This window comes from Pan troglodytes, chromosome 11, assembly GCF_028858775.2.
Source record: "Pan troglodytes isolate AG18354 chromosome 11, NHGRI_mPanTro3-v2.0_pri, whole genome shotgun sequence".
Taxonomy (NCBI): domain Eukaryota; kingdom Metazoa; phylum Chordata; class Mammalia; order Primates; family Hominidae; genus Pan; species Pan troglodytes.
Genome location: NC_072409.2, coordinates 55,280,751 through 55,302,844, shown reverse-complemented (window position 1 = coordinate 55,302,844; position 22,094 = coordinate 55,280,751). Strand labels below are relative to the sequence as shown.

Here is a 22,094-nt window from a genome sequence, read left to right as displayed (position 1 = left end):
AGTAGGAGACTCCATCTCAAAACAAAAAACAAAGACAAAACAAAAAACCAGAAAAGGATAGGGCTGAAGAACAGAGGTTGCTAAATTTAGAAATGAAGTGGGGTCAGAGGAATAGAAAGGGATAGGGCTGAAGAACAGAGGTCGCTGCATTTAGAAAGGAGGCGGGGTCAGAGGAATAGAAAGGGATAGGGCTGAAGAACAGAGGTCACTGCATTTAGAAAGGAAGTGGGGTCAGAGGAGCAGAGGGAGCATTTGGTCACTGCTCTGCTGAGTAAAGCAGGATAAAGTACTTCATGACCGTTGGACTTTTTTATTGGAATTATTAAAAATCAGATTTCAGTATAAAAAACACAATAATTGATGAAAAAAGATTTCTGAATGAGACCATGTGTCATAGAGTCCAATGGAAGGGGAGAAACAGGATAATAGAAAAGCCACAAAAAGTAGACAAAAGTTGTTTTTGTTTATTCTAGAAAAAATAAACTTTATTTAAAGAGAAATGGTTAAGAGAAAGGGAAAAACTGAAACCTATGGGTGAATACTTAGAATGACAGTATTTAGCTCAGCCTGAAGACAGATGAGGATGAAAAATGTAATGGGAACTAGATAAGAGTTTTCTAAAATTTGTCTTAGTAAGATGTAATTTAAGAAAACTTGGAATATCTTAAACTATTAAAAACAATATTTCTAGAGCATCTTTAAAAACTAAAATGTAAATATAACTACTCTTTTTTTTTTAACTAACCCTTAGTATTTTGTGTGTAAAAACCCTCATTTGTAACAAACATTGTTGGCAGTTTAAATTTCAGAAAAGATAATGATGAAAATTTGAATCATTTTTAGCAGTTTTAAGAAAAGTGACTATGATTGAAATCTGACCTTATTGGCATCAGGTTTATAAAATGCACTTTATACACCTGCCTAAATACATATTACTCATCCACTTATGAGAAATAATATTTTTGAGATAAAAGAGGGTCTCCAGATTTTACAAAAATAATTTTAAACAATTTTTTTAAGCCTAAAAAAGAAAATGAAGAATTAAGAAAACTTTTTGAGTTAATATCATCACTGAAGTATAATGTGAATCGAATAAGAAAGAAAAATGATGAATTAGAAGAAGAGGCAACTGGGTATGGTTTTCATATTGTAGAACATGTTAGCCATTTATTAATTGATTTAACTCTAATTTTACTTGACTAAAACCTAGATACAAATTCATTTTATGTTTGCATTTTCATAATTAAATGAATTCTATTTTAAAATGTATTTCAGAAACTCACAGCACAACTTTTTAGACATGTGTGTCATGGGGGCGGGAGTCAGCTGAGCTGCTGGGGCAAGGTGAAATTTTTTTTGAATGCCAAAATTTTTTTTTTTTTTTTTTTTTTTTTGAGAAAAAGTCTGGCTTTGTTTCCCAGGCTGGAGTACAATGGCGCGGTCTTGGCTCACTGCAACCTATGCCTCCAAGCAATTTTCCTGCCTTAGCCTCCTGAGTAGCTGGCATTACAGGCATGTGCCACCACACCCGGCTAATTTTTGTATTTTTATTAGAGACGGGGTTTTGCCAAGTTGGTCAGGCTGGTCTCGAATTCCTGACCTCGTGATCTGCCCGCCTCGGCCTCCCAAAGTGACATGAGCCACCATGCCCGGCCACTTATTCTTTAATGATTTTGAAAACAATGACCACGCCTTGGACATATAATGTCCAGTGCACTCTTCATTATCTAGTTTGAATTTTTATTTCTGAAGATATTTTTTGCTGTCTGTGGTCATTTTTTCTTCCTTTTGTAGTATCCTCTGCTGCATTCAAATTGTTTAAAGAAGACCTGTTTGTGTCATTCTTTAACATCAAATTTATCTTGATATGTAGCTTATATTTTGTTTCTGCTTCTTTTTCTTTTAGATATAAAACGTGGAAATTTACTCATTGTACATGAGTACCTCTGTTGTATACATGAAGTATACATGTTATTAAACTTGTTTTACATAAATAAATTTCATATATATAAAAATATATGTATAACTTAAAAAGTAAAATGAACATTCATGTTTTGATCACAGATTTTTTTTTTAAAACAATGGAATCTGTCTTTGAAGCCCTGAACACAGCTACTTTTCTATTTATTTACTGAGCACTTAATTTGGTTTTCTGATTAGAATCAACATTTTTCTGTCATTGCCTTTCTCTACATGGTTTTGTATCTCTTTCATTTTGTTGACATTATGTCAGCAAAGATGTCTAGATCTCTTCTTCAAAGTCTTTAAATCGTCACACATCTCTCTGCCCCTTTCCTTTTTTCTAAAACTGCCTGTATCCTTTTTCTCCTCAACTCAGATATTAAAGATGTTTTCTTCTCTTTTTCTACATTGAATGATCTCCTTGATGCTTTTTGTGTGTACTTTTTTTTCTTCTGATAGACTGTGCTCAGTGGGTATCAAAATGTACTTTTGTATCTTTTTAAATGTATGTGTTTTACTTTTTTGTCTTGGTTACTCATCTCTGGGTTATGGCTTATATTTAGTAATAGGTTATTTTACTTAGCATACCAACATGGATATGAGTAGTTTATTTACAAAAACTGTATGGTTAGGCCAGGTGTGGTGGCTCACACCTGTAATCCCAGCACTTTGGGAGGCCAATGTGGGTGGATCATTTGAGGTCAAGAGTTCAAAAGCAGTCTGACCAGTGAAACCCCGTCTCTACTAAAAATACAAAATGAGCCAGGCGTCGTGGTACACACCTGTAATCCCAGCCACTTGGGAGGCTGAGACAGGTGAATCACTTGAGTCCAGGAGGCAGAGGTTGCAGTGAGCTGAGATCACACCATTGCACTTTGTCCTGGGCAACAAGAGTGAAATTCCATCTCAAAACAAAACAAAAAACAAAACAAAAACACTGTATGGCTATAATATCACTTTACCTGCCATATATGCCATAAAATTGTTCTTCATATTATTTATCTAAGATTATAATTTCATATAGAATGCTTTCAAACTATGTTCAGTTGAAACTGAAAGGAACATAGTTTATAGATTTGTTTCTTCCATATGCCATAACAGATGTTTAAACAATTATTAAATATTTACTCTTAAAAATACTTGACTTACTAATTCTGTACATTTCTGCAGATATAAGAAACTCCTGGAAATGACAATAAATATGTTAAATGTATTTGGAAATGAAGATTTTGATTGCCATGGAGACTTAAAAACAGATCAACTGAAAATGGATATTCTGATTAAGAAGCTAAAACAGAAGGTAATTTAAAAAAATTATTTTATCTTAAGGTCTAGATTACATGTGTGAGACGTGCAGGTTTGTTATATAGGTAAACGTGTGTCATGTTGGTTTGCTGCACCTATCAATCCATCACCTAGATATTAAGCCCTGCAGGCATTAGCTATTGATGTTGATGCTCTCCCTCCTGACCCTAACAGACCCCAGTGTTTGTTGTTCCCCTCCCCGAGTCCATGTGTTCTCATCATTCAGCTCCCACTTATAAGTGAGAAGATGCAGTGTTTGTTTTTTTCTTCCTGCATTAGTTTGCTGAAGATATCAGCTTTGAGCTCATCCATATCCCTGCAAAAAGCATGATCTCATTCATTTTTATGGCTCCATAGTATTCCATGGTGTATATGTACCACATTTTCTTTATCCCGTCTATCACTGATGGACATCTGGGTTGATTCCATGGCTTTACTGTTGTGAATAGTGCTGCAATGAACATACAAATGCATGTATCTTTATAATAGAATAATTTATATTCCATGGTAATTTTAAATCAGTTTTGGTATTAAAAATCATGTAATTTTAGAAAATATTGATAATGGAAAAACCCAAATTCTGCCAAAATATGTTGAGAAAATAGAGGGTAAATATATCTTTTCAGACTTTAATGCCTCAGGCTCTTAGTTAATCTTCCCCAGATCTGGGAAGACCTAGAAGGGGAGAGATTGGGCTACATTAATGAGGGCCATTTCAATCTCTTGGCCCTGCAGCAGCCATTTCAAAATATGACAAAAAATATATTTGGGGGTAAAATATTTTGATTTCCTGCAGCTTCTTCTCTCTGTGATGCTGCACCAGAATCAGGTTAGAAAGGAAGCCACATTATAAGAGTTAATAAAACCCATCTGATGAGATTTGATAGTTTGAAGGGTGTGATTCCCAGACCCTTTAGATAGAAATTGGGGCCAAGGAAAACAAGGTCTTATTCCTCAATATAAATCTGTCAGTGCTTTAAGCAGTGAAAGATTTTTCATTTAATTTTACAGACTTGAAACTAATGAAAAGGATAGCTTTTAAAATATAAATCTCTTTTTCTATGAAAAGGACATGGTGTTGATTCTCTTAGGCCTTGAACCCTGGCCAGTGATCTGAAACCAAGCAGTACCTGTCTCCAGATTACTAGTACCAAAATCACTAGTACCAAATTAATTTGGGGTGGGGGGTAACAGGTTTATTGATAAATAATGAACACACCATGCAATTCACTCATTTAAAATATACAATTTATTAACTTTAGTATTTTCAGAGAGTTATGCAGTCATCATTACAATCAATTGTAGAACATTTTCATCACCCTAAAAACAAACCCCACATCATTTAGCTATCTTCACTAGTTTTCCCTTCCTCCCTCAGCCCTAGGTAACCACCCACCTTCTTTGTATAGATTTGCCTATAAGCCTCTGAAATGAAAAGCAAGTGGTCTACTGTGACTGGCTTATTTCACTTAGCATAATTTTCCATGCTGCATCTGTGCTGCAGCAGGTATTGATGCAGGGTTTTTGCTCCTTAGTTCAGCTCAATCTGGGTTCTTCTCTCATGACCAGGAAAAATTAAGCACACAGACACATTGAAGGGTGAGGAGGACAGAATTTATTAAGTGAAAGGAAAGCTCTCAGCAAAGAGGGGCGTCCTGCAAACAGGTTTCCACCTCACAATTGAATACCAGGAGCACAGGAGCTGAAGCGGCCAGGCTCCTGCTCTGCATAAGTCGTGAATTCCTGGTGACTCCACCCCATCCCCCCAGTGCTTGTGGGCCTCGGGTCTGCTGCCGGCATGTCCAGGCAAGACAAGTCCAGGTTCCCTTATCTGCACATAACGTCTGGTGTAAACACTTGTGAGGCTTGTTGGGGATTCTCCAGGGACCCTTCCTTATCTGCCTAGGCATTTTGCTGTCTCCTCCTAATACAGTATCAGTACTTAGTTTCTTCTTATTGCTGAGTGATATTCCATTGTATGGATACATCAAACAGTTTATTTATCCATTCACCAGCTGATGGACCTTTGGGTTCTTTCCCACCCAAAGGTGATGGACGTTTTGGTTCTTTCCACTTTTTCACTCTTATTAATAATGCTGCTGTAAACATTTATGTATGAGTTTTTGTGCTTGCATATGTTTTTGATTTTCTGGAGTATATACTCATGACTGGAATTTCTGGGTCGTATGGTAACTTCATGCTTAACCTTTTGAGGAGCTGCCAGTTTGTTTTCCAAAGTGGCTGCACCACTTTACATCCCCAGCAGCATTGGATAAGGGCTTTAATTTCTTTACATTTTTCCTAACACTTATTTTCTCTTTTTTATTGAATAAAGGTTTCATCCTGTGGTGTGAAGTGATACCACATGTGGTTTTGATTTACTTTTTCCTAATGACTAATTACATTAAGCATCTATTAATGTGCTTATTATCCATCTTTATATCTTCTTTGCAGAAATATCTATTCAAATTCTTTGCCCATTTTTTAAATTGGGTTATCTTGTTATTTATGAATTGCAAAGGTTCTTTATATATCCTACATATGTAAGTCCCTTATCAGATACATGCTTTTCAAATACTTTCTTCTACTCAGTATCTTACCTTTTCACTTCTTGATACTGTCTTCTCAAGCACAGCAGTTTTCAATTTTGAAGTTCATTGAGTCCATTTTTCCTTTGGAGTCATAGCTAAGAAAACACTGCCAAATGCAGTCACAAAGATTTATGCCAGGGTTTTCTTCTTACTTTATTTATTTTTTGCATGTGGATATCCAGTTGTCGCAGCACCATTTGTTGAAAAGACTATTCTTTTCCCATTCTGTTCTTTTGTTAACCTTGTATAAAATCAATTGACTGTAAATGTGCAGGTTTATTTGTAGATTATCAATTCTTAGTTTGTTTATATCTATTCTTATGCCAAGGCCAAATTGAATTTAATGAGAAGTTTTTTTCAAGCATGTTGCATATTACCAGTTGTCTTATAATAAAAATTAAATTTAGTGGAATATCTTTAACTTCACCTTTTGTGCCTCAAAGGAATCTCTGGCCAGCTTATACCTTACTTTCTCTAAGACATGATGGCAAGTCAGGCTTACAAGACACTCTTTTTTTCTCTATTCAAACCTTTAGTCTCTTTTCCATTGCCTCCCTCTATAGTTATATTTTCAGTAAGTTTTCATCACAGGATCTGCTGATGTAGTCTAATATTTAGTGTATTATGTTTTGCTAACTCATTATAATTCATAGAATCTTCCATAGATGTTTACCATCCAGGAAGGAGAAGTCTGAGCTGCCAGCTTTCCTCAGTGGAAATCATGTGAAGTCATCATGTTGTAGTTCGCAGATCCTCTTTCCACCTGGTAGCTGGTTCTCTTGGGTAGCACTGCATCTAATCCTTTACTTGGTGCGGATCTTCCATTCTCAGAAACCACAGTTCCCTGTATTGACCTCCTTTTACTGAAACAGAGATGCACAGCTCTGCTTTCTAGCTCAGTAGAGGATTCTTGGGATATAAAGTTTAACGCATTCCAAGAAAAAGTCTTAGGAGTGCAGCACTTCAAAATCAGGTAATGTTCAGGCAATTTATTGGAGACAAATAGTAGATTAGTATTTTGACTTTTGAAATTTCAGAGCCAAGTTGTGTGCTGTAGAGAAGCATTGTGGTATAATACAGAGATGGGATGGTCTTAACTTCTCCATACAAACAAGCTTGAAGTAAGATAAAGGAGAAATTGCATTTGATGTCTTAACACTCAAAGCATACTGTGCTTATTTTACTTCTGTGAAGACTAAAAATCATTCCATAATGTTCTCATTTCCTCATTGAGAAAAGGAAAATGAAAATTGAATACTAGATTGATTAATAAATACTCAAAGCTTATTCTTTTAGAATTTTCATTAACTGAAATCAGGCAAATGTCTGATTTTGGTTATCTAACCAAGTATTTCTAGTTGTTTTTCAAATCATACATCTTCTTTCTTTGCAGTCTTATTTCCTAACGAGGGGAAATTGTAAGGAGACACCCTTGCCTTGTTATGAGAGTTCATAATTGAAGGGGGTTTTAGGAAATGTTCCTCCTCAGCAGCTTATGTCTCTCTCCTGGTTATCTACTGCTTCTCAATAATGTTTGCCATCAATAAATTAATCTCAACATTTATTAGATCCTACTTTAAAGGAGACTCTTTTCTCTGCATAAGTTATATTTCCTGTTGTCTCTTTTTAAAACTTATTTTTCTAACAATTATCCAGGGTTTTGTGGCTTAAAAGAAAAACATTTATTTTGTTCATGAACCTGTGGTTTGAAAAAAGCTTAGCCAGGACAGGTCATCTCTGCTCCCCTCAGCTTCCCTAGGAATAGCTGATCAGTTGGGGAAATGGAATCCTCTGAAGCTTTGCTCACCCATGTGTTTGATGGTTGGTGCTGGCCATTGGCTGGAACCTTGGTTGGAGCAGGCAGCATGAATATTGACACTGACACTCCCAGGCTGTCTCTCTGGCCTGATCTCACTCACAATCTGGGGGCTGAGTTCAAAGGGAAAGCAGTCTGAGATAGGGAAGCCACATGATATCCCTTTTACTGCATTCTATTCATTAGAAGGAAGTCAGTAAGGATTGCCCATATTCTGTTTTTTTAATGGGATAAATATAGCTTCTCTTTTAATTGACATGTATATACATAATTTTGGCCAATAGAGTGATATTTTGATACATGTATTTAGTGTGTAATGATCAAGCTAACTAGCACATTTACTACTTCAACCATTTTTCATTTTTTGAATTGTGAACATTCAAAATCTTCTGCCTTTTTAAAAATATACAATAAATCATAGTTAACCATATTCACCCTACAATGCCACAGAACACCAGAACTCATTCCTCTTATCTAACTGTAATTCAGTATCCATTAACCATCCTCCCCTTCCCTACCTCTGTGAGCTTTTTTGTTGTTGTTAAGAGACAGGGCCTTGCTAGTCTAGTCTGGGCTCTGGGCAACTGTAGTCACCCAGACTAGAGACAGTGGCTTGTTCATACCTCACTGCAGCCTCAAACTCTTGGGCTCATGTGATCCTTCCACCTCAGTCTCCTGAGCAGCTAGGATTATGGGCATGCACCATTGCACCTGTCTGATTTTTGACTTTGTAGAGCTATCTACCTATGTTGTCCAGGGTGCTCTGGAGCTTTGGCCTCAAGTGATTCTCCTGCCTTGGTCTTTCAAAGTGCTAGGAAATTACAGGCAATAGCCATGTTGCCCAGCCCTCAGTTTTTCTTTAGCTCCCACATATGAGTGAGAATGTGCAGTGTTTATCTTTCTGTGTCTGCACTTAACATACCATCCCTCAGACTGATCCACATGGCCACGAATAACAGGATTGAATTCCTTTATATGGTGAATAGTATTCTACTGTGTTTGTGTGCCACAGTTTTTTGTCCATTCATTTGGTTATGGACATGCAGGTTGATTCCATACATCAGCTATTGTGAATAGTGCCACAATAAACATATGAGTACAGGTATCTTTTTGATCTATTGTTTTCTTTTCTATTGCCTGAATACCCAATAGTGGGTTTGCCGGATTCCTTGGCAGTCCCATTATTAGCTTTTTGAGAAAACCTCATGTTGTTTTCTATAGTGGCTGCACTAATTTACCTTCCCACCAACAGCATGTTAGAGTTTACTGTTCTCTGGAACCTCACCAGCATATGTTATTTTTTTGTCTTTTCAATGATAGCATTTTATTCAAATTGAAGCAAGATTGTATCACATTGAAGATTTGATTTTTATTTCCCTGAGAATTAGTGATACTGAGCATTTTAAAAATTATTTATTGGCTATTTGTGTTTCTTTTTTCTAAAGAAAAGTATAGTTAGATATTTTGCCCAATTATGAACTCAGATTTTTTTTTACTGTCAAGTTTTTTGAGTTTCTTGTATATTTTGGATACTAGTCCCTTATTAGATGAATAGTTGACAATATTTTCTCCCATTCCACTGGTTTTCTCTTCACTCAGTTTGCTGGGCAGAAGCTCTTTATCTTAATGTCATACCATTTGTCTATCATTTGGTTTTTGCCTATGCTTCTGATGTCTTACCCATAAAAATCTTTGTGCAGGCTAATGTCCTCAAGCATTTTTCCTACATTTACTTACAGTGGTTTCATAATTTTAGGCCTTAAATGTCAGTCTTCAATCAATTCTGAGTTTATTTCATTATGTGCTGTTACATAGGAAGCTAGTATCATTCTTCTCCACATGGATATTTAGTTTTCCCAGTGCCATTCATTTGAAGAGACTGTCCTTTCCCCAGTGTATGTTCTTGGCACCTTTGTCCAAAATCAGTTGGCTGTAAATATGTGGATTTATTTCTGGGTGTGTATTCTATGGCCTTTACCCCAAGAATCATTACTTCTTAAAATGCAATTCAAATTAGCATGAAACATTTGCAGTTTAAGGAAAGGCTTATGGCATCAGAATCCTTATTTACAGGATTCATTATTTTGTGTTTTTTTGAGATATGGTCTTTGTCTGTCATCCAGGCAGAAGTGCGGTGATGTGGTCATAATTCACTGCAGCCCTGAACTCTGGGTACAAGCCATCCTTTTGCCTCAGTCTCCCAACTAGCTGGGTCTACAGGCATGAGCCACCATGCCCAGCTAATTAAAAAAAAATTTTTGTAGACATGGGGGTCTCACTATGTTGCTCTGGCTGATCTCAAATTCCTGGCCTCAAGTGATCATTCTGGCACAGGCTTTTAAATTGCTACAATTACAGGAATGAACCACCATGCCTAGTATAGAGTGTTATATTATTTTCAAAGTCTTATTCTGAGAGCCATTTATTGACTTTGGCCTAAATAACTCAATATGATATCTCTGAAACTTTTTTTTGACATATTATGGGGAATGATAATGAGGGAAGGTGGTTAGACACTTTTTACTAAGAGATAACTTAGTGCCATCTAAGGAGGAACAAAAATGAATTATCAGAAAAATAAAAGTAAGATGAAGTGCAAAAGTTCTGTGGCAAAGATGATGATAGCAAATAATATATTTTTGTGACTCATGGTAGCTTTAACTTTTTTCTTAAAATTCTGAGTAATTTAAGGGTTCACATTTGAAAAATCCACTGCATTACAGATAACATTTTATTGCAAGTAAATGCATTTCAAAATTTGCTATTGGTTTTGTATTAGATTATTCTCAGCCTACTTCATTATCAAGCTATATTATTTTATTCATGCAGTTTGATGACCTTACGGCAGAGAAGGAAGCTTTATCTTCAAAATGTGTCAATTTGGCTAAAGACAATCAAGTTCTTCAACAGGAGTTTTTATCTATGAAAAAAGTACAACAGCAATGTGAAAAACTTGAGGAGGATAAAAAGATGTTGAAAGAAGAAATATTAAATCTTAAGACACATATGGAAAACAATAGGGTAGAACTTAGTAAACTACAAGAATATAAATTGGAGCTAGATGAAAAGGCAATGCAGGCAGTAGAAAAATTAGAAGAAATCCATTTACAGGTTAGTTTTTTAAGTCAGGTAAGTTTATCTGTAATGTGCTTTCATTTATTTTACTGCAAATTATATTTTGGTTATGTATATATTATGTTTCCTCTGCCTCTCTTGTAGCAATTTGCTTTGTAGAGTTCTAGAAAAAAAATGGCATCTGTTTTTTCTTTTAAATATTTACATTTCCATTATTATTATAACAAAATCAATCTTTCAGAGTAATGATTCTCACTGTGGAGTCATTTGATGATTAAGATCAGTTGGCATAAGAAAATTGTGATTTCAAAATTATGTGATACTTTTGAATTGGTCTTAAGCTACATTGTTCATTAATCACTTTTTAAAATTATGAATGGATTCTATTACTTTTTATATGAGAAGATTACATTAATACTAACATAATTATGATTTCAAATTTTTATAAATCAGACAATTCTGAATTCAGTTATTAGTTTTGATCTTGCTGATAAATATTTTAAGCTTCAGCCTCTTTTACTAGCATATTCACAATTGCTCTTTGAATCACTGACTCAAAATGAAAGGCAACAATCATATAATAATTAGGGTATAATTGTTTTAAAAGTGTATTCTTTTCCTTTGTTTTAGGAACAAGCACAATATGAAAAACAATTAGAGCAGTTAAACAAGGATAATATGGCTTCACTAAATAAGAAAGAACTCACACTTAAAGATGTGGAATATAAATTCTCAGAAATGAAAACTGCTTATGAAGAGATTACAACCGAATTAGAAGAATATAAGGAAGCCTTTGCAGCATCATTGAAAGCTAACAATTCTATGTCAAAAAAATTAACAAAGTAAGTCAAAACATACACTTATAGAAAATGAATTAAGCTCATTAATTTGTTTTGAAAGCATAATTTTTAGTGAGATGGCTTCAGGAGATTAGTAGGAAGTGAATGCTAATCTAATAATGTAATTTCAGAAAATAATGTTAGTAAATAATCTTACCTTTAAAATGTTAGTCAAGGATAGTTTCTGTCCCATTTCTTTCTCTCTCTTTTTTTTTTTTTTGCTTTTGTATGGCTTTTTTCCCCTGAAAAGTCTCATGTAGTTAACCTGATCTGTTAGTTTTTGTCACTAAGTATTTTTGAAGCTTTATAATTAATAATGTGATCTTGTTATAAAATTGCTTGTCAGAATTTTCCTAAATAGAAATATTAATGAGTTTAATTTATTTTTTGGTAGATCACAACCTAAACCCAAAGTTTCAAGTGGTACTGCTACTCTGGGCACAATCATTTTTGATTGTGATCTTTAGTATTATCACTAGAGGGTGCCTCAAGAAAGACTATTTGTGTAACATTTTCAAGATGTTACAGAAAGGCATCCTTGTGAAATAGGGAATACTTATCAAGGAATTTAAAGAAGTGTAATTCACAAAGTGGTTAAAACATAACTAGAAATACCATTTGACCCAGCAATCCCATTACTGGGTATATACCCAAAGGATTATAAACCATGCTGCTATAAAGACACATGCACACGTATGTTTATTGCAGCACTATTCACAATAGCAAAGACTTGGAACCAACACAAATATCCAACAATGATAGACTGGATTAAGGAAATGTGGCACACATACACCATGGAATACTATGCAGCCATAACAAATAATGAGTTCATATCCTTTGTAGGGACGTGGATGGAGCTGGAAACCATCATTCTCAGCAAACTATCGCAAGGACAAAAAACCAAACACTGTATGTTCTCACTCATAGGTGGGAATTGAACAATGAGAACACATGGACACAGGAAGTGGGGAACATCACACACCAGGGCCTGTCATGGGGTGGGGGGATGGGGGAGGGATAACATTTGGAGATATACCTAATGTTAAATGATGAGTTACTGGGTGCAGCACACCAACATGGCACAGGTATACATATGTAACTAACCTGCACGTTGTGCACATGTACCCTAAAACTTAAAGTATAAAAAAAAAAAACCTTGTTCAGCCTGAGGGGGTGTGTGGAAGGCAGAAGGAAAAAGCCCCACCTCCAGTGCCTTGGTCACAGTGCTGGGGGCTAATTGCCTTCAGACATGCTTTAGTTCTTTTTGATCACCAACCAGCCAATCTAGTTCTCCCCCAGGAGTTGTTGTTCTGAATTATTCCTCAGTGCCAAATGCTTAATTGTTCCTAGATAATGGGTGAAATGCACAAGGGTGAAACCTAAAATTTGTTTGCTAAACACAAGTATTCCTAGATTTTGTTGTTGTTGTTCATTTTAGTTTTCTTAACCTACCTTAAGGAGTACAACATGATGTTTTGATACAATTATTTCTAGTGAAGTGGTTCTTATAATCAAGCAAATCAACATATTCTTTTCTCACATTGTTACCCTTTAAATATGAGTATTTCTAATGGAATCTTCAGAATCTCACAAGTAGAGCCCTTTTAGAAGGCAGCAAGTGTTACCTGTTGAGCCATATATCACTGATAGCCACTTCTCTTCCCTGTCTACTTTGTTTGTACTGCTTGTTCAGTATAAATCACCTTAGAAACACAGGTGCTTCTTTAGAATGATTTTAAAATTATACTTGCTTACAACAGGTATGCTCTCACACATCTTCAGTGTGAAAACACTGTTTAGTGGATAATTTGGTTTGCTCTCAGGGCAAGTTTTTAAAAACTGCAAGTCATTAAGAATCATTAGAGGAAAAATGAAATACTAAGCGTGTGTCTTTGCTATCTTTACAGATCAAATAAGAAAATAGCAGTGATCAGCATGAAGCTCCTTATGGAGAAAGAGCAGATGAAATATTTTCTCAGCACTCTTCCTACAAGGCGAGACCCAGAGTCACCTTGTGTTGAAAATCTTACTAGTATAGGACTCAACAGAAAATATATTCCCCAAACACCCATAAGAATTCCTATTTCAAGCCCACAGACTTCAAATAACTGCAAGAACTCCTTGACTGTGGTTAGTTACATGACCATTTCTCTTTTGGGTTTCATTTCTCTAATATAATTCTTGTTTTTAATTTGGTGAAATACTGAGTTCTGTTGACTTATGCATGTTTAGTAAAGATCATAATTAGCTGTGTTAACACAGAAAGGAAATGGGAACTTTACATTTTTTAATTCCCTGGAGCTCTCATTTTCAAGAGATACCCGTTTACTAACTTTATTCAATAAATGTGACTAAACTGACACATTTAGAATGTCTTTAAAAGCTGCATTTAAGTTAGGTTTTAGAAATTGCATATTATTGCCTGATAACTGATGATATAGTTTGAGATGCTTTGGCTTACTCTCTAATTGATTATAGTTTAGCTGTGGTTCATACTGCCCCCCCTTTTTTTTTAATTGAGACAGTGTTTCACTCTATTGCCCAGGCTGGAGTGTTGTGGCACCATCTTGGCTCACTGCAACCTCCACCACCCAGGTTCAAGCGATTTTCCTGCCTCAGCCTCCCAAGTAGCTGAGACTACAGGCACCTGCCATTACACCCAGCTAATGTTTGTATTTTTAGTAGAGACAGGGTTTCACCATATTGGCCAGGCTCTTCTCAAACTCCTGACCTTGTGATCTGCCTGCCTCAGCCTCCCAAAGTGCTGGGATAACAGGCATGAGCTACCACGTCCAGCCCATGTCACTTTTAAAGTTTCTTTGCACCAGCCAGGTGTGATGGCTCATGTCTGTAATCCCAGCACTTTGGGAGGCTGAGGCAGGTGTGTCACAATGTCAGGAGTTCAAGACCAGCCTGGCCAAGATGGTGAAAGTACAAAAAGTAGAAAAAAAAAATTAGCCAGGTGTGGTGGAGAGCACCTGTAATCCCAGCTACTAGGGAGGCTGAGGCAGAGAATTGCTTGAACCCAGGAGGCGGAGGTTGCAGTGAGCCGAGATCGTGCCACTGAACTCCAGCCTGAGTGACAGGGTGAGACTTCATCTTGAATATAAAAAATTAAAAAAAAAGTTTATTTGCACCATCTCAACTCTTCCCACCCATAATCACAACTGAATGATTGGCATCCAAACAGTTTACCACATATAGATGTTTATTATTTAGTAGAATCCAAAATAATTGCATTTTATGAATTAAAGAAAACACTAAAATGTTCATTTCCATTTTTATGTTCAAAGCTTTGTGCTTGGCCAGGTGCCATGGCTCACACTTAGAATCCCAACATTTTGGGAGGCCGAGGCAGGTGGATCACCTGAGGTCAGGAGTTTGAGACCAGCCTGGCCAACATGATGAAACCCATCTCTACTAAAAATACAAAAATTAGCAAGGCATGTTGGCAGGCATGTATAATCTCAGATACTCGGGAGGCTGAAGCGGGAGAGTCACTTGAACCCAGGAGACAGAGGTTGCAGTGAACCAAGATCATACCACTGCACTATAGCCTATGTGATGGAGACTCTGTCTCAAAAAAAAAAAAAAAAAAAGGTTTATGCTTTTCTTACATAAGAGTACATCGTCTGACTATAAAAATCCTGGAAGAAAACCTAGGAAATACTCTTCTGGACTTCATACTTCTCAATTAATTTATGGCTAAGTCCTCAAAAGCAATTGCAAGAATAACGAAAATTGACAAGTATGATCTAATTAAGCTAAAGAGCTTCTGCACAGCATGAGAAACTATCACAGGATTAAACAGACAGCGTAGAGAATGGAAGAAAATATTCACAAACTATGGATACAGCAAACACCTATTATCCAGAATCCATAAGAGATCTAAACAAATCAACAAGCAAAAAATAAATAACACCATTAAAAATGGGCAAAGGACGTGAACAGACACTTCTCAAAATAACACATGTAAGTGGCCAACAAACATATTAACAAATGCTTACCATTGTTAATCATCAGAAAAGTGCCAAACAAAACATCAGTGAGATACCATTTCACACCAGTCAGAATAACTTGTTGAAAAGTAAAAAGAAAAAAAAAAGATGTTGGGGAAGCAGTGGAGAAAAGGGAACACACACCGTTTGTGGCAATGTAAATTAGTTCAGCTACTATGGAGAGCAGTTTGGAAATTAAGAACTAAGGATGACCGTTGGATGCAGCAATCCCATTACTATACTAGGGGTATACCTAAAGGACAATAAATCATTGTAATAAAAAGATGCTTGCACATGTGTGTTCATTGCAGCACTGTTCAAAGCAGCAAAGACATGGAGTCAATCCAGGTGCATCCAAGACAGATTGAAAATCCAAGGTAGATTGGAATGTTCCATACATACCATGGAATACTATGCAGCCAAGAAATAACAAAATCATGTCCTTTGCAGCAACATTGATACAGCTGGAATCCACTATCCTAAGCAAACTAACACAGAACCAGAAACCAAATATCTCATGTTTTCACTTATGTGGGAGCTACACATTGGGTGCACATTGTCATAAACCTGGGAACAATAGACACTGGGAAATAAGAACAGGGAGGGACAGAGTGGGCCAGGGTTGGAAAACTACTTATTGGGTCCTATGCTTACTACCTGTGTGATGGGTTCCACTGTACTCCAAACCTCAGCATCCCTCAATATACTCTTGGAAGAAGCCTACACAGGTACCACCTTAATTTAGAATACAAACTAGAAAAAAAGAAACAAACAAACAAAAAAAAACCCAAAAATTTACTATTAAAAAAGTTTACTGTAAGTAGAGAATAGAAATTTCTTTTTAAGATAAAATTTATTGATGTAAAAAAATTGGATTAAACTTGTATAAAGGGCAGAGTTTTGCTAAGAATTTCAAAGCAATTCATTCATTGCAAAAGATGACTTTAATTATTTAATTTTTTTTTTTTTTTGAGACAAGGTCTCACTGTATCACCAGGCTGGAGTGCAGTGGCTCACTGCAACCTCCACTTCCTGGCTTCAAGCAATTCTCCTGTCTTAGCCTCCTGAGTAGCTGGGACTACAAGTGTGCACCACCATGCCCAGCTAATTTTTGTATTTTTAATAGAGACAGGGTTTCCCCATGTTGGCCAGGATGGTCTCGATCTCCTGACCTCATGATCTGCCTGCCTTGGCCTCCCCAAGTGCTGGGATTACAGCATGAGTCACCACACCTGGCCATTGTTTAACCTTTGTACTAATAAAACACTACCTTTCTAAAATCATGTATATGCAGTAGACCAATATTAACTGTATTTTTGTCTGATTACTCTAAACAGCATTACACAGGTGCATCCTCTGTTATCTAAACTTAAAATAAGTAGAAATTTTACTTTATTTATGTGATTATTTTTCTATTTAAGCAAACTTCAAGTTATGTCTAGTCACTAAAAATACTAAAGGCCACATTTTGTAAGTGATACATTATTTGCATGATAATGTTTCTTGTTTAACTTAAACATTATTATTATTTTTACTTATTTTAGATGGAGCTGGACTGTGTAGAACAAATAACTAGAGAAACAAAGAGAAGTATGTTGCCAAAATTTATTAATTACATTTAGGTTTATTTTAGAAATTAAGTGTAAATAACAAATGGCATTCCTTTTCATTGTTTGGTTAGTAGATACTATGTCAAGTATTTTTTTTCTTACACACATCTAATGCAGGATGTGAAAACAAAAACTTTCACAGAGAAGACTGTACTTATGCACCATAAATTCATCATGTTCCATAGCTTAAAAAATTCCCAAGAAGTCTATGCATCTGTTTTTTACTGGCTCTACACTTTCTTAAGTTTTGCCATCGTCATGGAACTGTCAGCCAGCACACTGAAACGATTCTCAGAAAACAAAGGCATCACCAAGTTCTCAGGGTTTTGGTACAGATTGAAGGCCAACAGACCTCAGACTCATTTTGAAATCCTTAGCTGGGCAATAACCCTTCATAAGCAGTCACTTGACAGGTGACATTTTAAATCTCCTATCATTTACTGTGTCATTGGCTTACATCTGTTCTCAGGAAAAGTTCCAAATTTTTCACCATGAAATAAAAACACCCACGTCAATGTGATTCTTGTCAAGTTACTCAGCCTTGTTTTTTGCCACTTACCACACTCTACCCTTTGCTCTAGCACCAAAGTGGAGGAGAGTAGAACGCAGGGCTCTTCCTCATCTCAGGCTCTTTGCCTTCGCCTCTTCCCTCTATCTGGCAAGCTTTTCCTTGTCCTTCAGGTATCAACCTATGTTATCTCCTCCACCAGAAAGCCCATGATATTGACATAAAAGTGGGATAGATGTCCCTTTTGTGTGTTCCAGTAGTGCCCTGCTGTATACCTGTCATGGTATCTATGACACTATGTGGACCTTGCCTACCTGTCTGTTTTTTTAGGTTATAGCATATGACTATTGGGAGGTGGACCATGCCATCTTCATCTTGGAATTCCAGTGCTGGTTCTAGTACCTTAGCACGTGGCTGTTGATTACATGAATGAAGAATGAAAAACCTCTGATATTTAAACACAATAGAATTAATGCCATGTGTAAATTATTTAATAGTAATTTTGTATTGTAAATGTACATAGATATTTCTCATTCTTACTAACTCTGATAAAGTTCTCAACTCTTTAGTATTTAAACTCACATTTAGTTAACTGAAGTGTTTTAGGTAAAGAACATAATTCTTTCTTTTTCTTTCCAGTTGTTGCTGTGTTGAACACTTGCTCCCGTCTACTTACTTCTCTATAATCCACGGGTAAGCCACATCTAATGAAGAGAATGTTTAACCATAAAGTCTTAAGGAAAAATTTTATTATTTAAAAGATTATAAAACTTTATTACTGGGCTGTTTACACAACATTTTAATTGTTTTTCATAAAATATATAACATTACAATCTTTACTGAAGTAGGATGTTTTTGTATCACATGTGTGATGATAATTTATAGGGTAATTTAAATGATGTTTTTTAGCCTCCTTAAGTTTTAAGTGGATCTTGCAAATGAACACCAGTATTATTGAGTTTGACGTACTCAAATTGCCCAAATGTCAGCTGTTTAAACAGCCAAACAACCAAGTCATCATTGATACTTTAGTAAAGGTCATCGAAGGCTTCTTTGCATTTTACAGCTTTTACTACTTAGGGGAGTTAAGGAGTACCTGCCAGGCTTGTCCATGCTAATGTGACAATTTTCTTTTTGTAGTTGAACCGTATTTTGTGGGGAGATACTTTGAGTCTCTGTAAATATCCAGTTACTCCTCAGAACCCACTAGATGTAGCATTTCATGGATGACTTGTGTTTGAACAATTATTACTATGATGGTTGCCAGATGATTATTTTCTTCTCTTCTTTGCTGTACATGGAGAAGTAAAACCAATAAATAACTGAGAAGGGAAAGCTCATGATTCTCATGCTCCCATTCCCCAAGATTAGGCCAGTGGTAGACATTTCAAGCTGACTTCTTGTCTTTTTTATTTGTCTTCATTACTCTGTCAGCACTTTTTTAGTTTCTGGAACAAGATGTTCTAAGCTAATGTTGTGTTTTCTCTGCTCCAGCCATGGAATGAGTGATTTTTCTTAGAAGCAGAGGTGGAGCCACTGAGGAAGCACAGGCGAGCGCTCCCCAGCACGTGCTCACTGGTCCCCAACAGAACAACCGCTGCCGCATCCATGAGGTACCAAGAAACTAGCAAAGGGCCTTCTGGCTGTCTGGGCACAATCCTCATGTGGTCCCTGGCTCAGCCTCAAGGGTTCTGCATTAGTCTTCCTGTAGCCTCTGTGCTGTGTCTGTAGATCGGGACTCTGTGAGTAGGGCCCTGGGATGCCCAACAGCACAAGATGTCTCATCTGCCAAATGTCCCTGCCTTCCTCCCACTCTGACACTCAGGAATAGGCTACATGGCATGTCCAGGCAGTGCCAGGCCACCTCACTATCTCCTTTGAGATTGGCCCAGAGGGCTTTTGGGGTGAGTGTGGAGCTGGGCACCTGGAGCCTGAGGCCAGCTGTCTCTCCCTCTGTCTTGGAGGAAAAGCCATGTCCCAAAAAAACCCCCAGGGCCTGACCTCTGGGCACACATACAGGGAGGGAGGGTCTGTGGGCTGAGGGGGGCATTGTAACGAGACTTTGAGCACGCTGCTCAGGGGCCTGGTCAGTGGACCATGCTCAGAGATGACCTGGTCATCAGGACCTAGTCAGTTGGGACCTGGTTAGTGGTGGCCTCCTCAGTAAAGGCCTCATCAGTGGGGACCTGGTGACCTAGTCATTGGAAGCCCGGTTCATGGGGACCTGGTCAGTGATGGTCTTCTTAGTGAGGCCTGATGGGTTGGAACATAAACAATGAAAAACTGGTTGGTGGGGCCTATACAGTATACTAGGGGCCTGGTCAGTGTGGGGCCTTAGTGGCTTGGAGCCTCGTCAGTGAGGGCCTGGTCAGAGGGGGCTCGGTCAGCTGGGGACTGATCCAAGGAAAATTGTTCAGTGGGGGTCAGGTGAGCAGCGACCTGGTCAATTGTGGTCTTGTCAGTGGGAACCTGGTCAGTGGGGACCAGGTCAGTGGGAAATTGGTCAGTGAGGTCTGGCCTATGAGGCCTATTAAGTGTGAGCCTGGTTAGGAAGACATGGTCAGTGGGGACTTGGTCAGTGGGAACTGGTAAATGGAGGAGTGGTCATTAGAGGCCTCATCAGTGGGAAACTGGTCCTGGGCGGCTGGTCAGTAGGAACCTGGCCAGCTGGCCACTGTGTGACCTCAGGCAGGGGGTTTGTCTGTGGAGTCTCCTTGCCTCCATCTGCAGGGAAGGTGAGTCAGGGCACCTTGGAGGGTGGCTGGAAAGAGAAGGTGAGAAGATGTGTTGAATCCAGCACCACTTGGCAGACCTACAACTTTACACATGACTTGTGTTCCACCTAGAGGGGGTGCCAGCCCTCTCTGCTGTGCCTGGTGCCCCTCCTCTCTCTGCATCCCCAGGACCACCATGGGTGGGGAAGGCAGAGATTGGGGAGCACCTGTAGAAGCTCTAATGCTGGCCATGAGCCCTCAGTGATGACCTGGGTGCACCTGTGAGTGGAGAAGCTAGGCCTGGCCAGAGAAGCAAGAGAAACACACACACACATATGTGCGCACACACACACAGGCACACACACATGCACAAACACACTGCATCCACACATGTCAGTTCAGGGGATAGAGGACACTGACTCTGGGCCCTGTTGACCCATGCAGGCTCCCATTGTGGTGGGTTGTGTCACCCCACAATGTCACTGTTGCTGAGCCCCCATCGCCTCTGTGTTGTGGAGCAGTTAGAGACACACTGTGGTGTCTTGAGTGGCTCTGCGTGAAGGACCGTTTTCTAGGTGAGAGGCACATCTCAACACAGCTGACTGATCAGACTCAGGTGAGTGGGACCTGCTCTCTTCTCTTCCTCCTAGCTTAAGGACAGTTGCTATCAAGTGGGTGGTTTTGGCCTCTGGGCAGCTACTGAGGGTAATCCCTGAACACTCACCGGATGCCTATTCTGTGCTGACAGTCATCTCGTTCATCCTCGCAGCAATTCCATTCTGCATCTTTTCTGGTCACCCCCGTGATTACCCAGGACAACCCCATCAGGCCCTCTCACCCAGGCCCAGTCCAGCTCCATGATAACCAAGACGCAGGTCCAGAGACAACCGCCCTGCATGGTGCCTGCATCTGACCCCCCTTGGTGGGTAGTGACCAGCACAACATGGAAGAAGCCAGGGCAGCATGCAGCCAGCTGCCCTGCAGCCCCAGATGGCTCCTAGGCCTTGGGAAGTCATTCTCAAAGGGGAAGCTGGTCATTTTGAGGTCCCTGGAGGGAAGGGTGAATGTGTCATCCCAACAGCCCTGGAAGCCAGCAGCATGCCATACATCTTACCCAACCTGTGTGACAGAGGCCCCCTCCTGGGGCACAAGTCCCATACCTAAAGGGTCCTGTCCCAGTTGAACCTCATCCTGAGCCCTGGGAGGGGAGGAGCACCATGGGCCTCCCTGCAGCAGCCAGGATTACCACCCAGGGGACTCAGCCTTCTGTGGCCCTGGCCAGACTTAGAATTTGGCCCAAGACAAGACAAGCTCACTCGGAGCAGCTTGTCAGTACCCGGGGCCTGTGCATGCCAAGTAAGTCCAAGCTGGCTCAGAGCAACCAGCCACCTCTGCAAGGGTGTACCAGGAGCAGGTGGACCAGCCACCAACCTCACCCACTCAAGGAAAGAGGGATGGCCAGGTTCCCACACCCCGAGTGACCACCACCTGACAGCTGATGGAGTGGAGGCCTGAGGAAAAGCAGATGGCACTGGGGCCCTACCTCCAGGGCAGAGTAACTGATTTACCCTGACTGGCAGCAAGTGAGGTTGGTGGCTGGTCCACCTGCTCCTGGCACACCCTTGCAGAGGTGGCTGGTTGCTCTTTGAGCCAACTTGGCCTTGCCTGGCATGCAC

General features: G+C 38.7%; 2 pseudogenes; both read left to right on the top strand.

The window, feature by feature from the left end:
• Positions 1-946: 946 nt before the first annotated feature.
• Positions 947-17,176, top strand: LOC129135951 (ankyrin repeat domain-containing protein 18A-like; annotated as a pseudogene).
• Positions 17,177-18,384: 1,208 nt separating this feature from the next.
• The window catches only part of LOC107972974 (glucoside xylosyltransferase 1-like), a 64,209-nt pseudogene continuing 60,499 nt past the window's right edge, over positions 18,385-22,094 (top strand).